Source organism: Thalia democratica, unplaced genomic scaffold (assembly GCF_965202585.1).
Source record: "Thalia democratica unplaced genomic scaffold, ktThaDemo2.hap1.1 HAP1_SCAFFOLD_767, whole genome shotgun sequence".
Lineage (NCBI taxonomy): Eukaryota > Metazoa > Chordata > Thaliacea > Salpida > Salpidae > Thalia > Thalia democratica.
The window spans coordinates 12,542-22,506 of record NW_028139739.1 but is presented as its reverse complement, the minus strand read 5'-3'; the positions used below and the strand labels follow the sequence as shown (position 1 = coordinate 22,506).

The 9,965-nt window shown below is 24.5% G+C and overlaps 1 pseudogene; it reads right to left on the bottom strand.

Annotated features, from left to right (window-relative positions):
- Positions 1–8,243: 8,243 nt before the first annotated feature.
- LOC145846997 (GDP-D-glucose phosphorylase 1-like) lies at positions 8,244–9,306 on the bottom strand (annotated as a pseudogene).
- Between the last annotated feature and the right edge of the window lie 659 nt (positions 9,307–9,965).

The following is a 9,965-nucleotide window of genomic DNA, read 5'->3' as shown; positions in this document are numbered from 1 at the left end:
CATGACTGGTGAAAGTAACCGAGAAAAAATGACAAAAAAATCAATTTTCCTAGCAACCGACGATTCGACCGCTCGTGCAATTATCTACGTAGGAGGATCTTTAGCTCTTGGATACTTGGTCCGTCGTTTTATTTGGTAATGTTAAAAGTTCAGCAATAATATATAAATGTGTAGTTGAATCGTTTGCTCGGGCATTTATAAAATAAAAGCAATAAACTTATGTCACTACTGTGAGTCGATGTATACCTGAAATTAACTTATAATAACAACCATTTTTTTAGTTCTTATGACTAATAGGTAAAATTTGAGTAGGAACGTATGTATTTATTGTTTATCAAATAAAAAAAACTTTGATAACAAATATTGTGTCTAAATACATGATTTAATTACATTTTTTTAATATTTTATAAACTTTAATTTTATTTTTTCTGATTTATTATTGTTTATATATATATTTGCTATTGCATTATTCCTCAAAATTAGTAAAATACAAATAATTTTTGTTTGTACTAGATTAAATTATTATAATGTTACAATAATTAACTATAGTTTATATTTTGAGAATTACAAATTTTTTTACGGTTATAAACAATAAAAATACTTTAACAACTAACTTTTTTAATTAAACACACTTTTTCAGTTTCAACTTAACTAAAAAAAAACAAAAATAATTAAAAATAAAAGTTTAGTAGCTTATATCGTTTTTTAACTTACATCAACTAAACTTAAAAGAAAAGTTTTAAAATTCTGCTTGAAATTTTACACGAGATTCAAATATACAAAAGTAAGTGAATTGTTTAATCTTTCAAGAAAATAACAATAATCTATAAAGCTAAGAAACTACACTAGGTCTTCATCATATCACATTAATTAATATTTGAGAAAAACACAACGAATAAACTTTAAACTATGAGAAAATCTCTTATGAATAAATACAGGTGCAATAACAAAGACAAATTAATACCAATCCCATTCAAAATTAGTAACTTTTGTCTCATCTTTTGACTGTCGAAAGTTTAATTTGAGTTCACTAATATTTCCATGACATCAAAAAAAAAGTTTTTACCTCACAAGAATCAATTAGTTTTGTAGTTCGAATCAATTTCAAATCAAACCATATTAAAATTGAGAATCGAAATGATTAAAAACTATTCTATATCTTGTGTTAATTGACCTAGAATTATTATTTAGTAAGTTTTCTACTTATTTTTAAACTTGAACAGAACTTAAGTAAGGCTAATTTTTTGGAAACGTTTGTTTGTGTGACTATCAAGTTATTCAATTACCCTTACTTTAAATGTAAGTTAAATGTTAAATTGATTTAGTTTTGAAGATAACCTTGATTTTTCTTATAGTCGTTTTGTTTATAATCTTTTAATTGTTATAAAAAGTTTTGTAGTTAAAGTTTTGTAAACTCTATTCGTGGCATAAACTTTGAAGTTTGAAAAATATTTGAACAGCTTACAAGCTTTAAAGTATTTAATGCTTGTCCTTTTAGTTGTTATAAAATATAAAACATTTGTTTTATTTAAGATTTTCAACTTTTTTGTGCTCTAGCTTGAGTTGATTAATTAAATACACTGCGTGAAAGCACTAGCCGTGGCGTATACTTTGATCAGGGTTTCCATGTTAGTTTTTGTAAATTTAGCCTGTCTTTTTAAGATTTTGACTGATTTAGCTTAAAGTTCGCATTTTGATTACGCATATTTTGACAAGTATACATTTTAACTTCTTTCTCAGTACTTATTTTAAAACCAAAATAAAAAAAGTTTGTCAGATTTGTTTTTTTTCTAAACTTGTATTTCTTAGCAACAAACTTTCTATTAAGTAGCTGCTGTGTTCAGAAGGTGTACTTCAGCGGAAGATAATAATTATCTATTTGAATAAATACTTATTTAAACTAAAAAAGAAATAATGTAATTTTTATTAAGAAATATTTTGAACTGAATTAGGTATACTTTTCTCTCACTGCTTGATATGCAAACACATGCAACAAAACCTTTTTGCAAACAGTTTTCAAGTGTGTAGTAAATTACTGGAAAGGAAAATCTTATTAAAATACTTTAACTTTATCATTATTAATTAAAAATTATATGTTATTTATTTTGAAACTTAAGTAGTTCTACATAAAAAAAGTAAACTTAACCATATACCTCTTATATAAACTACTTTCTTAAATCATTTATTATATAAAAAAATTTTCAAAAACCAGTATCTAACAATATATACTATAAATAATTCTACAAACTCCAGTAATTCTACAAAATATTACAAAAAGTAAACTTAACTATACTTTGTTATATAATTTCTCTACTATTGAAATTAAAACCTTTAAATGAATTAATATATTTCTGCTCTAATTTACTTTACAAAGTTAATAAAAATTATAAAATTCTAAACTAAGTACTTAATTATAAAGAACCGTTTGGTTTTAAAATTCTGCAAAATAAACTTTTTTATAGATATCACAGTACTGTTAATTTCTGTAATCAGTATTTAGTAAGGTCTTCGTTATTGTATGTATGTTATTCTTACTTTTGTATATACTTTAGATTTTTTGTTTGTTTTTGTAAACTAACTATAGTTATGCAACATTTAAGGACATAGTTTTAGCTTTAGTCGGTCATTTAAATCTAATTTTGTTATAATTTTACTAAGTTAGACCTAGTTTAGTGAATAAAATTGTAATCTTCTTGTAATTATACACAGTCTATAAAAAGTTTCATTAAACTATTGTTATCCTGGAATGCAAAATTCATAAATCAGTATTTACATATACAAACAAAATACCAACAGCTACAGTGTTTAAATAAGTTTTTATTTGTTTCTTTATAGGTATTTTTTGTTTCTTTTCAGGGGCGTGTTTTAATAGGTTTTCTGTTCATGTGCGACCCCTGAAAAAATGGATAAACGTAGAAAAAAAAAATCGAACATGATTTTTTTTTAAATATTTTACTAAAAATTAATACCTGAATGTTAACTTTTTGATGTTTAGTAAAGTTTACTTCATATTCTTAAAATAATTTTGTCAAAACTAATGTATTTTATAAGTTGTTTTTTTGTAAAAAAAGTCTATAAGCTATGGAAAAGTTTTATAATTAGAATAAGTGCACAATTTGAACAGTGAAAGTTTTCATTTAAAATTAGCCATACGAAAGTTTTAAAAAACTATTTATGAAAAATTTTACAACTCGAAGGGTTTCATTTTAATTCAACTTTGGAAAATTGTTTTTGTTACTTTAAAAAACCGTTATTTTATATTTATCTATATTCATCAAAAGTTGTAAAAAATATTTTTTACGTTTGCTAATAGTTTGTTTTCAAAAATATAATCAGTATTGCCTTTAAATTTGGTTTTTAGTAAAGTTATTTAACTGGAACTCTTTGACTAAGTAATTTACTTACATTCCATTAATCATATTTTTCTATTTTAGAAATAAATTACTTACTAATATTGGTTAGTACTTCTTTTTAATTTTTTAAGTATAAAAGATTTTGTTATACATGCTAGCTTCACAAAGTAAGAAAAAAACTTTCATATTGTCAATAAAAACAGGACTTTGGTTTATATTTAAATAATTTTACAAAAAGTTAAAGATCTGGATTGCTTGTTCTGGTTTTGCATTTATTTTTTGCTGGTATTTTAAAACTGTTTACAGTTTAAACATTTTTGTGTACCTGACAAATTTTGGACAATTTATAGTAGAAAGTTATGTAATTTTTTAAAATGTATTATCACAAGCTAGTACTTAAAATGCTTTAATATTGAAAAAAAAAATTGTGTAATTCCGCTGAAAACAGTTTAGACACGTCTCTGGCACAATATCGTTGAACCAAATATTTTGAGCTCTTTTATTTTTGTCGTTCATTGAACAATAACCCCATCAGAGTTCAGAAATTTATTTTAAACTAAGTTAAACGTGATTTGTAAAGAAACTAAGGCAGATGAAGAAGTTTTTAGTTTTCTCGACGTTTTACCCGGTAGAGTATACCAACTGGTGCATCTACGTAAGTCATTCTCATTAAGTTTATGATAAACAACCATTAATTTGTCAATAGGCGATAAACGATAAATGGAGAAAAGAAGAGTTTAAGTTTACTTTTTTTTACCGAGGTAAAGTATAATATGAAAAAAATAACATATAGTTTTAATGCTTAAACAGTATAAATTATTCAAAGCTACTTTTAGATAAAACTTTAACTGTAAAATCACATTAACAATCTTAAGTTGTGGTTTTTTAGTAATAATCCCTTATTACTTGATTTAAACTTTTTATATTTGTAATTTTTCTAATGTGATTAATTTGTAAAGAGATATGTTTTGTTATATAACTGGAGTATATTTTACTCCCTTTGCCTTTTTTCATGTTTAAGCAGAAGGTTAATGTTACCTTCAGAAGTAAAAAAATAATACTAATGTTTTGTATTAAAATGTTTTGGTTATTTAAATTTTAACATACTTATACAGCAACAATTTTATTTAAGAAAAAAAGCTGATTTCCTTGATTTTGTTTTAATACTAAATTTTAATTTTTGTTTAACTAATTACTAAAAATCAAAAACAGCTGAGTATGTTAAGAAAATTTGCAAACAAAAATGCTGTTGTGGTAAAAAACAGCAATTCAACAACAATCATCAAATTATATCACAAATGCATAATTAACTTTGAATTAAAAGGTATTTCTCTTTTTAAACTTTTATTTAAATCACTAGTAAAAAAAAAGTTTTCTTAGCTTTTTAAAAAATTATTTATAAAGGATTATGACCTAGTCACTTGCATTATAACGGTTTTCTTTTTTACTACTTGCAGTCACCTCTTTCAATCTACGCAAGTTTTGTCTACAGCAAAAAGGGTAATGCGAAATAACGTAACTAAACAAAAGGTAACAAACATATTACTATATTGGCTGCTTTATTACAATGCATTTGCGATAGTACAGTTTAAGGACTTTTCCACTTTTTCAGCTAAAAAAATTAGTTTTTACTGAAGTTGCACCTTTTTGTGAAAAGTTTTGTAAAAGAAACTGTTTGTGTGCATACAAAGTTTTTGTTCTATTTTGTTTACTTACTTTGCTAAGATTAAAAGATTTCTGGAAAATTTCTCTTGAACTTTATCTTTAGATTATTAATCATTCATAGTGCAAGAGCACTTAATCATACTTTGGTGTTGTGAACTTACATTATTGTTAGTCAGACTATCATGTTGCTTTCACAATTTTAATTAAAACTTTTCTTAAGTAACAAATTTTATGGCAAACTGAGGCAAAATAAATGTCTACTCGTCGGCAAAGGAACATAAATTTACAAAATCTTAAGATATTTGTAGATGATTCAGCATTTAAAAAAATATATAAAAAATTTACTAAATACATTGCTAACTCAAGGCATACATAAACTTAATTTGTTATATAATGCTTAGTTAAACGAGTGCGTAGATTTGAGAGAGGCTGCTGTTGTTATTAATTGGATTTTAAAATGGCTAATTAAAGTTTTAAAACTGATTTTATATAATTTAAATTAAGAATTTAGTCGCTTATAACTTAAAAAGTATATTTTATTATACATATGAAAAAATATTTTACGCAGAAAAATCTCGTAGTTTAATTTATTAAGAGCTCATTTCACAGTCAAACAAAATTCAATTAAAGTTGCGTCTTAAAATCGGTAGTTTATTTCTTAAATACTAATTAAAAACTATCTAAATTAGTTAACTAAACAGACTAAAAAATTTTTAGGAAAGTGGTAGAAACAAAAATAACTTCAAAAACAAAAAAAAAATGTTTAGTTAGGAATAGAAAAAGTATCCGTATTTAAAAGAAATTAAAAACTGTTTAGGTTTACTACTAGCAAGATAGCTAAGCTATTACAATAAATGTTAGGTGAACCATACAACCAATCATGAAAGTGCGACAAAATTCCATTTAAATTCCGCCAAGTTGGCGATTTGCTAAAAGAGTTTGGAAAACCTGATTAGAAAAAGTTTAAATACCACGTGAACGGATAGACAGTGTTATGTTGGTTGAAATGACAACTGCTTTACTCAAACTCTTTTTTCATGTAAATTATTTTAACTATGCTTAAATGACGTACAATTATTTATATTACAAATTTTGTATATTTTAGTAGTATTAAATCGTTATTTTTTTAAACCAACTAAATTACTGTTATTTATACTGTTGAAAATTTCGAAGATAATCAAACTTAAACGATTTAATCTTATAGTAGAACATGAGATATACATTATGTCCCTACTATACTAATAAAATAATTTAAACAACAACAAAACGTTTTTTTTCATTACAAAAATTATTCTTTAATGCCTTTAAATCTAAAACAATAAGTTAGTTTTACAACAACAATTTTTAAAGTATCTTGTTTACTAAAAATTAACGAAGTAATTCTTCTCTATAGTCATCACAAGTTGAAGTACTTTAGAGAATAGAACATAAATATTTGCCTTCTATATATATTAACGATATTTTTGAGTAAAAAAATTAATAATAATTGTAACAAATATTAATAAACAGCTTACTTATGAAGATCTATAATTTAGAAAACAATGTTAAAGCTGCAATGCAGTTTTATGAAAATTTTCATGACAGAACATAAATATACTAGTTGTAAATTTTAATTGGTTTAGATTAAGAGTGTTTAAAAAATGACAATACAGTTGATAAAAATTTGTATTAATCATTACAGAACAAAAATGAATAAATTTTGTTATTTAAAAGGCTTAAACTTTTGGAAATTTTTAAGGAATGACATTATTTAAGGTAAAAAAGGAAGCCTGAGTAACTAAAATTTTTCATAAGTTACACTTATAGGCCTGTATTTACAATAAATTAAAAAGACACTCTTATTCAAGCTTAAATACATAAAAATACCAAAATAAAAACAAAAGAACTCAAAAAATGTTTAAGAAAAAAAGACTTTAAATTAAAAATCTAGACTGAGATTTTGAATTGTATTCAAACTAGCCTGAGTGTGTGGCTAATCTGAACTTTTCAGAGCTGTACTAGTAATAGCACAGAGAAACGTATTTAGTTTTGAAAATAGTTTAATGTTCCAACGGACTTGTTTCGTTTAGTATTTTACTAGCTAACACTACTTACAATTAGTAGTTATGAACATTTGTAGATTAAATTTATATCATATCCTTAAAACTTTTAGACAGCATATTTTACCTGTTAACTAAGTCACACTGTAAAAACTACAATTGTCAGAATAGTTCATAAGTAAAATAGTAGTTTTTATTAAACTTTTAAAAATTTATCTGCTCTTTATTCAATAATTATAAAGCACCTTAACTAAAATATACTTTATAGTTTTTATTGCATTAACAATTTATAACCGAATTGAATCGTTATTCAACAGTTTTTAAATTTTTTTACTAAAATAGTATCTGCTTATTATAAAGTACAGTTTTTTTTTTAATAAAACTACAAGATATTTTGAAATTCTGTTTATTTGTTAAGCAGCTTTAAATATAGTAATAAAAAATAAATAAACATAACAGGTCAATAAATCAAAAAAAAAAGATTAAAAAATAGATGTACAAAATTGCAAAGTCATACCAAAAGAATTTTTAAGTAAGATTTCTGAATGCATAACCGACGCATAAAAAAATAACTTACTTAACCTAAAAAAAAGGCTAGTAAGTCAATACAAAGCAAGTAAGTAACTTTTGTACTAATTGTAAATATTGGAATATTGTAGGTCAAAGGTATTACACAACAACTTAAACAAATTAACAACAATGAACTGAAAAAAAAATTAAAAACTAAAATTAAGAAAAAGCAGTTTTCATAAGTGATAGTTTGCATATATTTTATAAAATAATTTAAAAAGCTGATCAACTGAAATAAAAAATGAAAGGAACTAGAATTTATTTCTTTTAGTCAAGTTTGGTACAAGCTGCTATCTAATTGCTAAACTTAAGTTTTTTAGTCAAATAGATTACTCTTAAAAATAACTTAAAAACTTTTTTATTAACTAAGTTTAGGTACGTGAAAATAATACTGATAAAAAAGTTTTTATTAATGCCAGTTAAATAAAAATAAATACAGAAGCTAGTTTATTTAATGTTTTGTTATTGGATAATCTATTTTAAGACTTTTAAATAATAGGTAATGCTAATATAAAACTTGAATAGTAATAAACACAAAAGCAAGTGTGTACAAAAAAATGTACTATACTAAGACCATAACTACTAGTAATTAAAATAATAACTAAAATATTTAGCTTTATATTAATGTTTTTCTGAAACGATCAACAAGCTCTTTAAAAAGTGTATCTTCTATCTTTGAATTTTCTAAAGTTTTTACAACTGTGTCAAGGTTCAAGTTGTCAAAGGCATCTTCAGACCTTATACTCAAATGCCCACTGACTTCAATACAAGCAACATTAAATATATCACTAGACTCAATAACTTCACTGGATTTACGAGGAAATATAAAGCATCTAGTCTTATATTTTGTGTTTCCTCTTGTTATTACCAAAGAGTAAGGAATCAGCTGAAAATTGTCATTGCATAAAACTTTATCAATTAGCTTGCATACATTTCTAGCAACTTTTGTCCTGGCTGTAACCTCGTTTGGCACCAGAAAAACAAAATGTGGCATTATTGAATTTTTACAGGACAAATAACAATTTTCAGCTAGCTCTTCACCATTTTCCAGCTCATCTAAGAACACTTCATTTTCACCATACATTGCATGATAATGCAAATGGTTAACAGAGGCCCAGGCATGCAAACTGTTGAAGCCAAGTCTAAAGCTAGGCTGTGAGCTCATTTGGACAACATCAAACATAATTAGCAGTGAATCACAAGTAACGTGTTGTGGTTTTTTCACCAATTAATTCGGGAACTAAAAGGACATGATACTTATCTATTGGACTTTTGTTGATTATTACAGAGCATGTCTTGCTACCTGAACAGCTGTTTAAACTTTTTGGAACGAGTTCAAACAAAATTTCATCCTTCAGAATTTTGGTAAAGTTAAATTTGTTAGGGTCATATTTTTGCTTCATGGTTGAAAACTTTAATGGAGCCCGTCGCTTATTGATTCTATTAATGTTAAAAACAGTCCAGCATTTGTATTCATTTCCATCTTTGTAATCAATTAGACTTTTGTATTTACTATCATTTAATGAATAATTAAACATTTGATTCTTTTCTGCTTCCACCCAAGTACTTTGTAGCATTTGATCAAACTCAGACAACTTTGTTCCATGATTTTTCCATGAAATAGGTCCTTCAAACAGTATTTGATCAGACACATTAAGTTTTAAGCTACTTTGAGTCATTTTTTGATACACACAAACTGGGTAAATAAAAATATGAACAAATTTTTAGAAGACGTAAAAGTAGAATTTTATCTGCTTTTATGATTAATACTTTTATAAATATTTTAAACTAAATCTACAACATTTCAAAGTAGATTATTATAAATTAACATTCTTATTGAATTCTTGATATAAATTGAGAAATTTTTAACTAATTGTTAAAAAACACTTGCTAAAAATAAACAACAATAAGCTAAGTAAACAATGAGTATATTGTTAAGATTAACTAGATTTTTAAATTCTGTTTTATAAGATATAAGTGTCATAAATGTATATTTTAGTGAAGAAAATTAAATTTCAATATAAGTTTCAATGTATTTTTCTTTTAAATTACATAAAAAAGTTATAAGACTAGTTTATACTTTTAAATACATACAATCTAATATTTTCTCTAAACAATTTACAAAAACATTGATAAAAATGCAGTAATTAAACACTTTAATATAGTTTCTATTTGTTAAAACAACTGATTAACATGAGCCGCTACAAAAGTAAACTGTTTTGATATTATAGCATACTTCACTTTAACAATTGTATATATTAATCTACATATGTTTTCACAATGAAGTAGTAATGGAATGTAATCATTGTTTAAGGAAAAAAACAACAAAAAAAAATTC